This window comes from Canis lupus, chromosome 8 (genome assembly GCF_003254725.2).
Source record: "Canis lupus dingo isolate Sandy chromosome 8, ASM325472v2, whole genome shotgun sequence".
In the NCBI taxonomy this organism is placed as follows: Eukaryota; Metazoa; Chordata; class Mammalia; order Carnivora; family Canidae; genus Canis; species Canis lupus.
Window position 1 is genome coordinate 123,279 of NC_064250.1, and position 17,099 is coordinate 140,377.

Sequence of the window (17,099 nt, forward strand, 5' to 3'; positions counted from 1 at the left end):
GCAGAGGCTGGGAGGGCCCAGGACAGCAAGGACGCTCCTGCCCCAGCTGAGCAGATCAACGGCCCCGCCCCGGAGCCTCCAGGCCCTGCAGACAGAGAACTCGGGAGTTACTACGGGAGCTGACTCCAGGGCTCCAGAGTTGGCCCCGCCACTGCGGTTGTTCCTCCTGGGGCCTCACGGGGTAAACAACCCCCACTGAGCCCTGCACCAGGCAGGGGCAGAGAAGCTCCCCCAAGTGCTGACACCTAAAAATCAGCACAACAGGCCCTTCCCCCAGAAGACCAGCTACACAGACAAGCTACAGGGGAAGTCAAGGGACTTAAAGTACACAGAATCAGAAGATACCCCCCCCTTGGTTCTCTCTTTTTGTTTTGTTTTGTTTTGTTTTGCTTTTTGATTTGTTTCCTTCCCCCACCCCCTTTTTTTTCCTTTCTTTCTTTTTCTTTCTCTTCTTTTTTTTCGTTTTTTTCTTCCTTTTTTTTCCTCTTTCTCTTTTCTTTCCTTCTTTCTCTCCTCTCTTTTTCTCCTTTTCCCAATAAAACTTGCTTTTGGCCACTCTGCACTGAGCAAAATGACTAGAAGGAAAACCTCACCGCAAAAGAAAGAATCAGAAACAGTCCTCTCTCCCACAGAGTTACAAAATCTGGATTACAATTCAATGTCAGAAAGCCAATTCAGAAGCACTATTATACAGCTACTGGTGGCTCTAGAAAAAAGCATAAAGGACTCAAGAGACTTCATGACTGCAGAATTTAGAGCTAATCAAGCAGAAATTAAAAATCAATTGAATGAGATGCAATCCAAACTAGAAGTCCTAACAACGAGGGTTAATGAGGTGGAAGAACCAGTGAGTGACATAGAAGACAAGTTGATAGCAAAGAGGGAAACTGAGGAAAAAAGAGACAAACAATTAAAAGACCATGAAGATAGATTAAGGGAAATAAACGACAGCCTGAGGAAGAAAAACTTACGTTTAATTGGGGTTCCCGAGGGCGCCGAAAGGGACAGAGGGCCAGAATATGTATTTGAACAAATTCTAGCTGAAAACTTTCCTAATCTGAGAAGGGAAACAGGCATTCAGATCCAGGAAATAGAGAGATCCCCCCCCTAAAATCAATAAAAACCGTTCAACACCTCGACATTTAATAGTGAAGCTTGCAAATTCCAAAGATAAAGAGAAGATCCTTAAAGCAGCAAGAGACAAGAAATCCCTGACTTTTATGGGGAGGAGTATTAGGGTAACAGCAGACCTCTCCACAGAGACCTGGCAGGCCAGAAAGGGCTGGAAGGATATATTCAGGGTCCTAAATGAGAAGAACATGCAACCAAGAATACTTTATCCAGCAAGGCTCTCATTCAAAATGGAAGGAGAGATAAAGAGCTTCCAAGACAGGCAGGAACTGAAAGAATATGTGACCTCCAAACCAGCTCTGCAAGAAATTTTAAGGGGGACTCTTAAAATTCCCCTTTAAGAAGTTCAGTGGAACAATCCACAAAAACAAGGACTGAATGGATATCATGATGACACTAAACTCATATCTCTCAATAGTAACTCTGAACGTGAACGGGCTTAATGACCCCATCAAAAGGTGCAGGGTTTCAGACTGGATAAAAAAGCAGGACCCATCTATTTGCTGTCTACAAGAGACTCATTTTAGACAGAAGGACACCTACAGCCTGAAAATAAAAGGTTGGAGAACCATTTACCATTCGAATGGTCCTCAAAAGAAAGCAGGGGTAGCCATCCTTATATCAGATAAACTAAAATTTACCCCGAACTTTGTAGTGAGAGATAAAGAGGGACACTATATCATACTTAAAGGATCTATTCAACAAGAGGACTTAACAATCCTCAATAAATATGCCCCGAATGTGGGAGCTGCCAAATATATAAATCAATTATTAACCAAAGTGAAGAAATACTTAGATAATAATACACTTATACTTGGTAACTTCAATCTAGCTCTTTCTATACTCGATAGGTCTTCTAAGCACAACATCTCCAAAGAAACGAGAGCTTTAAATGATACACTAGTCCAGATGGATTTCACAGATATCTACAGAACTTTACATCCAAACTCATCCAAACTCAACTGAATACACATTCTTCTCAAGTGCACACAGCAAATAGATCCTACACCCAGGAGAAGAAGAGAGTTAATAAATATTCGAGCAGAACTCAACGAAACCGAGACCAGAACTGTGGAACAGATCAACAGAACCAGGAGTTGGTTCTTTGAAAGAATTAATGAGATAGATAAACCCTTAGCCAGCCTTATTAAAAAGAAGAGAGAGAAGACTCAAATTAATAAAATCATGAATGAGAAAGGAGAGATCACTACCAACACCAAGGAAATACCAACGATTTTAAAAACATATTATGAACAGCTATATGCCAATAAATTAGGCAATCTAGAAAAAAATGGATGCATTCCTGGAAAGCCACAAACTACCAAAACTGGAACAGGAAGAAATAGAAAAACTTAACAGGCCAATAACCAGGGAGGAAATTGAAGCAGTCATCAAAAACCTCCCAAGACACAAGAGTTCAGGGCCAGATGGCTTCCCAGGGGGATTGTATCAAACGTTTAAAGAAGAAACCATACCTATACTACTAAAGCTGTTTGGAAAGATAGAAAGAGATGGAGTACTTCCAAATTCATTCTATGAGGCCAGCATCACCTTAATTCCAAAACCAGACAAAGACCCCACCAAAAAGGAGAATTACAGACCAATATCCCTGATGAACATGGATGCAAAAATTCTCAACAAGATACTGGCCAATAGGTTCCAAGAGTACATTAAGAAAATTATTCACCATGAACAAGTAGGATTTATCCCCAGAACACAAGGCTGGTTCAACACCCGTAAAACAATCAATGTGATTCATCATATCAGCAAGAGAAAAATCAAGAACCATATGATCCTCTCATTAGATGCAGAGAAAGCATTTGACAAAATACAGCATCCATTCCTGATCAAAACTCTCCAGAGTGTAGGGATAGAGGGAACATTCCTCAACATCTTAAAAGCCATCTACGAAAAGCCCACAGCAAATATCATTCTCAATGGGGAAGCACTGGGAGCCTTTCCCCTAAGATCAGGAACAATACAGGGATGTCCACTCTCACCACTGCTATTCAACATAGTACTGGAAGTCCTAGCCTCAGCAATCAGACAACAAAAAGACATTAAAGGCATTCAAATTGGCAAAGAAGAAGTCAAAGTCTCCCTCTTTGCCGATGACATGATACTCTACATAGAAAATCCAAAAGCCTCCACCCCAAGATTGCTAGAACTCATACAGCAATTCAGTAGCGTGGCAGGATACAAAATCAATGCCCAGAAATCAGTGGCATTTCTATACACTAACAATGAGACTGAAGAAAGAGAAATTAAGGAGTCAATCCCATTTACAATTGCACCCAAAAGCATAAGATACCTAGGAATAAACCTAACCAAAGAGGTAAAGGATCTATACCCTCAAAACTATAGAACTATTCTGAAAGAAATTGAGGAAGACACAAAGAGATGGAAAAATATTCCATGCTCATGGATTGGAAGAATTAATATTTTAAAAATGTCAATGTTACCCAGGGCAATTTACATGATTAATGGAATCCCTATCAAAATACCATGGACTTTCTTCAGAGAGTTACAACAAATTATTTTAAGATTTCTGTGGAATCAGAAAAGACCCCAAATAGCCAGGGGAATTTTAAAAAAGAAAACCATAGCTGGGGGCATCACAATACCAGATTTCAGGCTGTACTACAAAGCTGTGGTCATCAAGACAGTGTGGTACTGGCACAAACACAGACACATAGATCAATGGAACAGAATAGAGAACCCAGAAGCGGACCCTGAACTTTATAATCAACTAATATTCAATAAAGGAGGAAAGACTATCCACTGGAAGAAAGACAGTCTCTTCAATAAATGGTGCTGGGAAAATTGGACATCCACATGCAGAAGAATGGAACTAGACCACTCTCTTGTACCATACACAAAGAGAAACTCAAAATGGATGAAAGATCTCAATGTTAGACAAGAGTCCATCAATATCCTGGAAGGGAACACAGGCAACACCCTTTTTGAACTCGGCCACAGTAATTTCTTGCAAGATACATCCACGAAGGCAAAAGAAACAAAAGCAAAAATGAACTATTGGGACTTCATCAAGATAAGAAGCTTTTGCACAGCAAAGGATACAGTCAACAAAACTCAAAGACAACCTACAGAATGGGAAAAGATATTTGCAAATGAAGTATCAGATAAAGGGCTAGTTTCCAAGATCTATAAAGAACTTATTAAACTCAACACCAAAGAAACAAACAATCCAATCATGAAATGGGCAAAAGACATGAACAGAAATCTCACAGAGGAAGACATAGACATGGCCAACATGCACATGAGAAGATGCTCTGCTTCACTTGCCATCAGGGAAATACAAATCAAAACCACAAGGAGATACCACCTCACACCAGTGAGAATAGGGAAAATTAACAAGGCAGGAAACCACAAATGTTGGAGAGGATGCGGAGAAAAGGGAACCCTCTTACACTGTTGGTGGGAATGTGAACTGGTGCAGCCACTCTGGAAAACTGTGTGGAGGTTCCTCAAAGAGTTAAAAATAGATCTGTCCTACGACCCAGCAATTGCACTGTTGGGGATTTACCCCAAAGATTCAGATGCAATGAAATGCTGGGACACCTGCACCCCGATGTTTCTAGAGGCAATGTCCACAATAGCCAAACTGTGGAAGGAGCCTCGGTGTCCATCGAAAGATGAATGGATAAAGAAGATGTGGTTTATGTATACAATGGAATATTACTCAGCCATTAGAAACGACAAATACCCACCATTTGTTTCAACATGGATGGAACTGGAGGGTATTATGCTGAGTGAAGTTAGTCAATCGGAGAAGGAGAAACATTATATGTTCTCATATATTTTGGATAATAAATGATAGTGAAAGGGAATATTAGGGAAGGGTGAAGAAATGTGTGGGAAATATCAGAAAGGGAGACAGAACATAAAGACTCCTAACTCTGGGAAATGAACTAGGGGTGGTGGAAGGGGAGGAGGGCGGGGGTTGGGAGTGAATGGGTGATGGGCACTGTTGGGGGCACTTGACGGGATGAGCACTGGGTGTTATTCTGTATGTTGGTAAATTGAACACCAATAAAAAATAAATTTATTAAAAAAAAGAACTTATGAAACTCAACAGCAAAGAAACTAACAATCCAATCATGAAATGAGCAAAAGACATGAACAGAAATCTCACAGAGGAAGACATAGACATGGCCAACATGCACATGAACAGGTGCTCTGCAGCACTGGCCATCAGGGAAATACAAATCAAAACGACAATGAGATACCACCTCACACCAGTGAGAATGGGGAAAATTAACAAGGCAGGAAACCACAAATGTTGGGGAGGATGTGGAGAAAAGGGAACCCTCCTACACTGTTGGTGGGAATGTGAACTGGTGCAGCCACCCTGGAAAACTGTGGGGAGGTTCCTCAAAGAGTTAGAAATAGACCTGCCCTATGACCCAGCAATTGCACTGTTGGGGATTTACCCCAAAGATACAGATGCAGTGAAACCCCGGGACACATGCACCCCGATGATTACAGCAGCAATGTCCACAATAGCCAAAATGTGGAAGGAGCCTCGGTGTCCATCGAAAGATGAATGGATAAAGAGGACGTGGTTTATGTATACAATGGAACATTACTCAGCTGTTAGAAACGACAAATACCCACCATTTGCTTTGACGTGGATGGAACTGAAGGGTGTTATGCTGAGTGTAATAAGTCAATCAGACAAGGACAAACATTTTATGGTCTTACTCACTTGGGGAATATAAATAATAGTGAAAGGGAATTGAGGGGAAGAGAGTAGAAATGGGTGGGAAATACCAGAAAGGGAGACAGAACATGAGAGACTCCTAACTCTGGGAAACAAACTATGGGTGGTGGAAGAGGATAGGGTGGGGGGTGGGGGTGACTGGGTGACGGTAACTGAGGGGGGCACTTGACGGGAGGAGCACTGGTTGTTTTTCTGTAGATTGGCAAATTGAACACCAATAAAAAATAAATTTATTATTAAAAGAAAAAAGACTCCTATGTCTGGGAAACGAATTAGGGGTGGTGGAAAGGGAGGAGGGCAGGGGGTGGGAGTGAATGGGTGACAGGCACTGACAGGGGCACTTGACGGGATGAGCACTGGGTGTTTTTCTCTATGTTGGCAAATTGAACACCAATAAAAAATAAATTTATTATTAAAAATTCATTTGTCAAGATCAGTGATATTTTTTTTCTGGGATACAAGCATGGCTCAATATTTGTTAATCAATCAGTATGATACACCCCATCAATAAAAGAAAAATTGAAAAGCAGTTGTTCATTTCAATTGATGCAGAAAAAGCATTTGACAAAATATAACATCTATTCATGATAAAAACTCTCAAAAAAGTGGAAACATAACTCAACATAATAAGTCATCTATGAAAAACCCACTATCATCATCCTCAATGGTGATCAACTCAGAGCTTTAACTCTAAGTTCAGAGAAAAGACAAGAATGTCCACTCTTACCACTTTTATTCAGCATAGTACTGGAAGTCCTAGCCATGGTGAGTCGACAAAATAAAAAAAAGAAAGAAAGCATCCAAATTCGTAAGGAAGAAGTAAAACTTTCACTATTTGCAGACAAGATGATATGCTACATAGAAAACCAAAAAAAAAAAAAAAAAACCTAGAACTTATAAATGAATTAAGGAAAGTTGTTTTTACTTTAAGTATATTTAAGTAAAGAATACAAAATCAATTCACAGAAGTTGGTTGCATTTCATACACTAATAATGATGTACTGGAAAGAGATATTAAGAAAACAGTCCCATTTATAATTACAGCAAAAATAAAACACATAAGAATAAACTTAACCAAGGATGTGAAAGACCTATACTCTGACAACACTGATGAAAGAGATTGAAGGTGACAAGAACAAATGGAAAGATATTCCATGTTGGGATCAAGTCCCACATCAGGCTCCCTGCCTGGAGTCTGCTTCTCCCTCTGCCTATGTCTCTGCTTCTCTCTGTGTCTCTCATGAATAAATAAATAAAATCTTAAAAAGTACCAGCAGCATTTTTCACAGAACCGGAAAATTTGTATGGAACCAAAAATGTCTCTGACTAGCCAAAACATTCTTGAAGAACAAAGCTGGAATCATTACAATTCTGGAGTTCAAGTTATATTACAAAGATGTAGTAATCAAAATAGTATGGTTCTGGTACAAAAATAGACATACAGATCAATGGAACCGAATAGAAAACTCAGAAATAAACTCACAAATACATGGTCAATTAATCTTTGCCAAAACAGGAAAGAATATCTAATGGGGAAAAGACAGTCTTTTCAACAAACAGTGCTGGGGAAACTAGATAGCAACACACAAAAGATTAAAACTGGACCACTTTGTTACACCATATACAAAAATAAATGCAAAATGTAGATACCATCACACACCTGTCAGAAAGGCTTTAAAAAATTGGTGTAGCCACTGTAGAAAACAGGATGGAGTTTCCTCCAAAAATTAAAGATAGTATTACCATATGATCCAGGAATTCCACAACTGGGTATTTTCCAGAAAATGAAAATACAAATACTAGAAGATAGAGCCTCCCATATGTTTGTTGCAGTATTATTTACAGTAGCCAAGATATGGAAGCAACTCACATTTCCATCAACAGAAGAATAAAATGATATGCAGCATATATATATATGCAGCATATATATGTTTATATATACATAATATATACATAAATATAAATAAATATATATGCATATTTATATATACATAAATATATAGAATAATATTGAGTCAAGAAGTAGAATAAGATCTTGCCATTTACAACAATATGGATGGACCTAGAGGTTATTACTATGCTAAGGGAAAAAGTTAGACAAACACTATATAATTTCACTCATACGTGGAATTTAAGAAACAAAAGAGAGGGGGGAAAAAGAGATGATAATGAGATCCTTAAATACAGTGAACAGACTTGATGGCTGCCACAGAACTCTTGGTGAGAGAATGAATGAAATAGGTAAAGGGGAGTAAGAGTTTACTTATCTTGATGGTCATTAAGAAATGCATAGAATTGTGGAATAATTATGTTGTACACCTGAAACTAACAGAACATTGCATTGTAAACTTGGAAGTTGCTTTGAGAGTAAAGCTCTGATGTTCTTACTATATTAACAACAGGAAAATAGTAATAATGTGAAGTGAAAGATGTGCTAATTTACCTTACTATGGTAAATATTTTGCAACTTATACAGGCATCAAATTATCATATTATACACTTTTAATTTGGACAATGTTACAATCCATTATATCTCAATAAAACTGGGGAAAAGATCGTTGAAGACACTTGCACACACAAATGCACACACACACACATATATAGCAGTTTTGGGGGTACTGTTTATTTCATCAGAATATACTTTTATGATACATTTTCCCCCTCAAATCTTGAGTACTTCCTCAAATTATTTTTTCAGAAGAGCCTTCTAGTTATCTTGTTTAGCTTTTATTCATTATTTATGATGGCTATGTAATTATCCATCATATGGATGGACCACAATTTATTCAGCCATTATCAGACTGGCTATTGCCAGTCTTGGAGCAAACAATACCATAAAAATTATGCATTTGCAAATGTTAAGTTGAGATCACAAGCAAGGAGGCGACAACTCAGACAATTCCTGAGGAAAAAATGTGAAACAATATTTAATTTTAATTAATTGAATTCCAAAAAAGGCATAGCCATCTACCTTTATCCCAGTAAAGCCAAATATGCCTTTTTCCACACATTATATCCACCAATAGATTTTATTGTTTTTATTTTTTATGATTTATTTATTTATTTGAGAGAAAGAGTGTGCACATGAATGGTGGGAGGGGCAGAAGCAGAGGGAGAAAGAGAATCTCAAACAGACTCCTCACTGAGCTCAGAACTAGACACAGTGCTGATCTCACAATGCCAAGTCAAAATCAAGAGTCAGGGGGCTCCTGGGTGGCTCAGTCAGTTGGGCATCTGCCTTCTGCTTGGGTCATGATCTCAGAGTCCTAGGACCAAGTCCTGCATCAGGCTCCCTGCTCATTGGGGAACCCGCTTCTCCATCTCCTCCTTGCTTATGCTATCTTGGTCACTATCTCTGTCTCTCTCAAATAAATAAGTAAAATCTTAAAAAAAATTTTTTTTCTAAAAAATTCAAGAGTTGGTCATTTAACTGACTGACCCACTGATGTATCCCCATCCACCAACAGATTTTAGAGTCCTTTCTGGTTTTTTATGAGCTGAGCGATGTTAAATAATATATACTACTAAAATTAACTTTTATTCCCCTTGGGGCATGGCTGGTTATGGTTAATTACAAATTTTGCAATATATTTCACTCATAAACTTTCATTATGATTCATATGGTCTGGTATCAAAACCATTTCCTTAGTCACAGAAAACTAAAGAAAATGTAGATAAACTACATCAGGAGAATCTTGCCTTGGGCCTTACCGGGACTCATAATTCTAACAGAAGTTTATCTCTTTTGTCATGTGAAAGTTGGGACCACCTGAAATTGCCTGGTCACAATATCAGAGACAAGGCTTGTGTGGATGCCCTTCACAGCTCTTCATTTCAGGAGTGGCTGACCAGCTTCCATCCTGCCCATGTTCTGTGCACCAGTGGAACCATCCACTCTGGTCATATGCATCAATCTGATTGCATGTGTTCCTTATGCAGTCATGGATCTCATCCTCAGAAGCCAACTCAACTTCCCACTAATATTCCTCTAACCAACTGTGAAATGTTACTCATCTCTATTAGGTCACTTGAACTTTACTGATGGTCCAGTCTGCTCCATTCTTTGGTAAAATTTACAATTACATAGACCACCAGCTTCCCAAATTCTTCAATCACTTTTATTTCTGTGCATCAAAAGTGACCCACTTACCCAATTATTATAAGCAAATGACAGTGTCTCAGAAGCACTTAAAAGTATTGCATAAGGAGACTCCTAACTCTGGGAAACAAAGGGTCACGGAAGGGGAGGTGGGGGGGTAGGGTAACTGGGTGACAGGCACTAAGGACAGCACATGATGGGATGAGCACTGAGTGTTATACTATATGGTGGCAAATTGAAATCAAACTAAAAAATGGGGACACCTTGCTGGCTCAGCTGTTGAACACTTGCTTTGGGCTTGGGGTGTGATCCTGGAGTTCTGGGATCAAGTCCCTGATCAGGCTTCCCATGGATAAATTTTAAAATGTAAAAAAAATATATTGCATAAGGAAAAAGACAATTCTGACTATTTACTGATTCCAGAAAGTATGTTGAATATTTACCATGGGGAGGCCTTGAAAATGCTTAAAATCAAAAGAAAACCCAACTACCCTTGCCAATGACAGACATTATTTTTACTCAAAGATAAGTACATCGATTTCTGAAGGAAGAATCTTTTTGAACTATATGTAAACTGACTCTTGCTAATCTGAGAATGACTGAGAAACTTTCTAAAAAGACAAGCAGGGAGAAAAAAACCAATATGTCGAGTTGCCAGGGAATTCAAGAAAAGCACTATTGTTTCTCCTAATAAGATCCATTTCTTTTTACACATCAGTTCCATCTGTCTTTCCTAAGAAGTTGGCACTTCTAACAACAGAAATTAGCAAGACTTGAATCACCAATAACATGAACAAATGTAAGCCTCAGAGGACACTGAGAAATGTCTCAATATTGGAGGTACAAAAAGAGAAGATTGGAACTTAGTCTATGCATATAAATTGGAATAAAAAAGAGCAGTTAAATTAACCCATTTTGGGAACAAATGGTTAGAATCTGAGAGAAATTTCTTAACAAACTATTCATTTATGATTGAATTAATATTGCCAGTGGAATTCAATGATGTGAATTGCCCATAGGGCTATGGAAAAGTTCTTCATGCTGATAAATGTGATTGTGGATGCTCCTGGAGTTTTTATCCTTGACTCAAAATAGCTCTTTTCCACATTGATATTTATGTGTTTTGTTAAGAGACTGGATGTTTCCTCAGGATTTTCTGAAAAGCCCCCACCACATCTTTGTTTCTCAAGCTGTAGATGAGTGGATTTAGCATGGGTGTGAGGACTGTGCAAAATACAGACACAGCCTGTTCTTGCTCAACGGTGTGGAAGAAACCAGGTGTCATGTACATATAAACACATGGTCCTAGATAAAAACTTACCACCGTAAGATGGGATGAGCATGTGGCCAAGGCTTTGGTCCTGCCTTGGGGGGATCTCATATGAAGAACAGTGAGGAAGATGAAAGTGTAGGAAGCCATGATAAGTCCAAAAGGGACAATGATAAAAGCAATGCCCATAACGAAGACCACCAGCTCATAGGTGGAAGTGTCTTTGCATGAGATCTTCATGATTGCTGGCAATCACAGAAGGAATGGTAGATTTCTCTGGAGCCACAGATAGGTAGACTCATGGTATAGGTTGTATGAGCTGTGGAAGCTAAAATGCCCCCAATCCAAGACAAAGGGCCATTTGCAGACAGACCTTTTGGTTCATAATCACTACATATCTCAAAGGGTGACAGACAGATACATATCAGTCATAGGCCATAAGGGTCAGGAGGATGCATTCAGCACCTCCAAGAGTAAAGAAGAAAAATATCTGGGTTCCACAGGCAAGATGTGTGATGTTTTTTCTTCCAGAGAGAAAGTTTATCATCTTTGGAACAGTGCTACTGATGAAGGCCAGATCTACGAGAGAAAGCTGACTAAGGAGGAAGTACATTGGGGTGTGAAGCCTCAAGTATATCCAGATAAGAAAAAGCAGGATGAAGTTCCCAGTGACTGCAACCAGGTAGATCAGGATGATAGTGTAGATAAGGATGCTGACATACTTCACATTGGGGAAGAGTCCTGAGAGAATGAAATCTGTTGTTACCATCTCATTTCCTCCCTCCATGGCTATAACTGATCTGGTTGAACCAATATCAGAAAGGGAGATAGAACATGGAAGATTCCTAACTCTGGGAAACGAACTAGGGGTGGTGGAAGGGGAGGAGGGCAGGGGGTGGGGGTGACTGGGTGGTGGGCACTGAGGTGGGCACTTGATGGGATGAGCACTGGGTGTTATTCTGTATGTTGGCAAATTGAACACCAATAAAAAATAAATTTATTATTAAAAAAACTTTTAAATAGTAAAAAAAAAAGGAGAAGGCAAGGAAAATAAGAGCAAATGAGATATTATAAGACCTCTCGAAATGTTTTTGTTGTGAGTTGATTATTGCTGTAATAATACAAGATGAAAAATAACTCTATGAATTTCAGTGGCTTATAACAACAAATGTGTTTTCTTATTCCCACATCTACAGGCCAGTTTAGCTTCAGGCTGAAGGTCAGGCACAGATATACTTTACCACATGTGTCTCATTCTGTGGCTTTCTTTTATCAAGAAAAATGGCAAGAGCTAAAAAGCAGCAACCAGAATCACATGATTCCCTCTGAGGCCTGAGCTCAGGATTGACTATCATTTCCAACCCCATACCACCAACCAAAGCAAGTCACACATAAAATCATCAATGGAGTGAGGACGTAAGATCCACACACAACAAGTCATGAAAGAATGGGGATGGTGAAGGGATTGGAAGCAGTTAATATAGTCTAAGTTTCTCAAAGTTCCTAGACCACCATGCTGTTTCATGTTCTTGATGCTGGGTTTTCGGATAGTTCATGATCCAATTCTTAACCTTCTGTTTAATATGTTCTATTAAGGCCCAGTAATGAAGATCTATAGATTTCCTATGATCATAACTAATTTCACTATGGTGAATAATTCGAGATCATGGGTACCACTTAATATATGAATAGTTAGGCAGGCAGCAGGTAAACACAAACACTTAGCAGTCCTTTTTCTGCGGATCTGGTTACATAAATCAATGGAAGAAACCATAGATGGGTGTGAGGTAGAGTGCCATGAAATAAACCAGCTATCCTTGTACTTGAATGGACACTGGGATGTCATTTCCTGAAATGGTACACATCAACAAAGAGATTAATGGATATGGTCTGTGATGTGTTCTCATTTAGATTTTTTTCTAGGGACCCAATATGAACCACATCAGGATAAACTCAGAAATAATAATGATGGGCGCCTGGGTGGCTCAGTTGGTTAAGCATCCAACTCTTGGTTTTGGCCCAGGTGATGATCTCATAGGTTGTGGGATAAAGCCCTATGTAGGCTCCTTGCTAAGCAGGGAGTCTGCTTGAAGATTCTCTCCCTCTCCTCTTCCCCATACCTCACCTTCTGCTCATGCTCATTTTTTCTAAAATAAATAAATAAATCTTTTAAAAAGAGAGAGAGAGACAGAGAGAGAAAGAGGTGCCTGCATGCCTCAGTTGGTTAAGTGTCTTTCTTCAGCTCAGTTGATGATCCTGAAGTCCCAGGATCAAGCCCCATGTCGGGCTCTCTGCTCAGCGTGGGCGTCTGCTTCTCCCTTTGACCCTCCCCCCTCATGCTTTGTCTCTCTCACTCTCTCAAATAATTAAATAAAATCTTACAAAATAAATAAAAATTTTATTTTTTTAAATACACATTTTATTTTTTTTGTAAGATTTTATTTATTCATGAGAGACACACAGACAGAGGCAGAGACACACAGAGACAGAGGCAGAGGGAGAAGCAGAAGCAGGCTCCATGCAGGGAGCCCGATGTGGGACTCCATCCCGGGTCTCCAGGATCACACCCTGAGCTGAAAGCAGACGCTTAACCGCTGAGCCACCCAGGCATCCCAAAAAATTTTAAAAAGAAATAGTAATAAAACCAATCTCCATAAGCTGTAAATGAGAAATTAGTTTGTGCCCATGTTCAAGAGGGAAGATACTCCTCCCAACAAGTTTATAGAAGTGGAAACAGAAAGTTTTGTATTCTAAGCAGCTTGGAACAAGCTATAAGAAAATAAGCATGGTATTTAAATATTTTATGAGCATGTCACTCAGATGGCATTTAGGCATTGAGAAAACATAAATTTACCATGAACCTGTAGAACAGAGAAATGAAGTTAAGGAGTGGGGTAAAAAATAAAAAAGGAAAACTGACTGAGACATGAAAATACTATTAGGATTTTTCACTCTCCCAACCAACACTACTAAGTGATGCATCCTGCTGACACTTGTGATGTATAAATTCCTGTTGAAAACACCAAGATACACTGAGAATTTACTGTTAATGCTGCTTTGCTGATGTTTATTAGGTTCATTTACTTCTGGGACCCAATAATTATGTCTTCCCATTAGCTGCCTACTTTTCAGGTCAAGGGTATAGGAAGCTCTTAGGGACAAGAATGTGGAAATTGAAAAAATAATCAGATCCAAGAGGTGATTACTAAATCACCATTACTAAATTAAATCAAGTAAAAATGTTCTTAAAGTTTGTCCCATATTAATGGTATACCCAGTTAATTGAACTAAATATTGTCCTCTGGCTTCTCAAATTTCTCTGAAGGACTCTATTAAGGGGAAACACTCCTCTGAAGAGGGGCAGAACAGCACCAGTGATTACTGGAAACCAGATCAGTCTCTCCCTCCCCCCCCCCATTTTACCTGAGCTCATGTACCTACACACACTGGATTTTCCTTAACACATCATGCTTCCCCAAGTAGCGATGCTCCTGGTTACCTCCTGAGGGAAACAAGGTGTTGGAAGATTTGAATATTTTGGTTTCCCCCTGCAGACAGTATTTCTGACTTTATATACACAATTACATGCATGCAGGGCAGCAGCAAGTGACCCAGGGTATCCTTGAGCAAATAAGAACCCACAGAGAGGTAAGTCCCTAGGCCTCCAGTGATTTGTTTACTGCCATTGAATTGGATTTTGCTCAAAACAAGACTCTGGGAGAAAATCACCCTGGTTATCCAGGACTTTATTCTACTGAGTTGCTTGAATACGAACGATATTTTGGACTCTCCTAGGGTCTTTTTTACTTGAGATGGATTTTCTGACTCATCAATAAGAATCATGGTCTTGTGAATCCTTACTGAATTTACACAAAGATGGTAAAATTTACTTTATCTGGTAGTGGCCACATATGGAAAGGATATTTATTTTCTGGAGATTCATAAGCATTATCCATCAAGACAAACATAGGTATTTGCCATCATGAAACCTGGCCATCTTGGTTGTCAAATAATTTATTTTATAATGATTTATACAAGTAATACATAAATATATTATTAGTGAAAAGACTTTTTGAAAGATGCACAATCACAAGTACACAACTAGTGACATCCACTTATTGCTCTCCTTTCCCACCTCCCTCCCTGAAGATAATTATCGATAACACTGCTGTGTATCTTTCCAATCTTTTGCTATTCAGTATACAGAGATGTGACATTTCTGTAACTTTTTTAAATTTTTATTTATTAATGATAGTCACACAGAGAGAGAGAGAGAGAGAGAGGCAGAGACATAGGCAGAAGGAGAAGCAGGCTAAATGCACTGGGACCCCGATGTGGGATTCAATCCCGGGTCTCCAGGATCGCGCCCTGGGCCAAAGGCAGCCGCTAAACCGCTGCGCCACCCAGGGATCCCTCTGTAACTTTTTCTAATAAATATTTATTTCAGAATGATTTTTTAAAAAGATTTAAAGAAAGGATGCAAGAAAAATAGAAAGAATTGCTATATAGCAGCTTCATTTAATGTTAACCATGGCACTGCGTGGAGCGCAACATGGGCCAGAACTCACAGCCCTGAGATCAAGACCTGAGCCAAGATCAAGACCCTGACACTAAACCAACTGAGCCACCAAGGCACCATCGTATATTACTACTGACTAAACTCTGGATTTCCTGTGGATATCACCAGCTGGGATGCTATTGTCATGTTTTTGCTGTTCCAGGATTCAATCCGGGATACTAGTTATCATGTTTCCTTATTCTCCCCTGATCCATTTGTTCATGAGCTTGACCCTTACAAGAGTATTGATCAGGGGAACGCCTGGGTGGAGTGGTAGTTGAGTGTCTGCCTTTGACTCAGGCTGTGATCCCGGGGTCCTGGGATTGAGTCTTGCATCGGGCTCCCTGCAGGAAGCCTGCTTCTCCCTCTGCATGTGTCTCTGCCTCTCTCTCATGAATAAATAAGTAAAATCTTTTTTTAAAAAAGAGTATTGGTCAGAAATTCAGAAATGGTTATCATATTGATATTATGTCATATTGAGCAATACATAGCATCAACACGAATTATCAGTGTTGTCATTAACTTCATCACTTAGTTAAGATGGTGTTGGCCAGGATTTCTCCATTTTATTTATTTATTTATTTAATAATAAATTTATTTTTTATTGGTGTTCAATTTGCCCACATACAGAATAACACCCAGTGCTCATCCCGTCAAGTGCCCACCTCAGTGCCCATCACCAATTCACCCCCAACCCCCGCCCTCCTCCCCTTCCATCACCCCTAGTTCATTTCCCAGAGTTAGGAGTCTTTATGTTCTGTCTCCCTTTCTGATATTTCCTACCCATTTCTTCCCAAGTTTCCTTTTCTATCCTCTATTTTTATTTTTTAAAGATATTTATTGATTTATTTTAAAACTTCTCTTTTTTTTTAATTTATTCATGAGAGACAGAGAGAGAGAGAGAGAGGCAGAGACACAGACAGAGGGAGAAGCAGGCTCCATGCCAGGGATCCTGATGTGGGACTCGATCCCAGGACTCCAGAATGATGCCCTGGGTCAAAGGCAGGTGCTAAACCACTCAGCCACCCAAGGATCCCCCTTATTTATTTATTTTAGAGACAGGGGAAGGCCAGGGGACTAGAGGAAGAGAAAGAGGCAATCTCAAGAGGGACCCCTGCTGAGCATGGAGCCTGATGCAGGGCTCCATCCCATGACCCTAAGGTCACCCCCCAAGCTGAACCCAACAGTCAGATGCCCAACCAACTGGGCCACCCAGGAGCCTCTCTTTACCTTATTTTTAAAAGTGAACCTCGGGGATGGGGCAAGATGGTGGAAGAGTAGAGTCCCCAAGTCACCT

At 39.6% G+C, this 17,099-nt stretch overlaps 1 pseudogene; it reads right to left on the minus strand.

Moving 5' to 3' along the window:
- Window positions 1–11,100: 11,100 nt before the first annotated feature.
- Window positions 11,101–12,031, minus strand: LOC112672718 (olfactory receptor 2T11-like; annotated as a pseudogene).
- Between the last annotated feature and the right edge of the window lie 5,068 nt (window positions 12,032–17,099).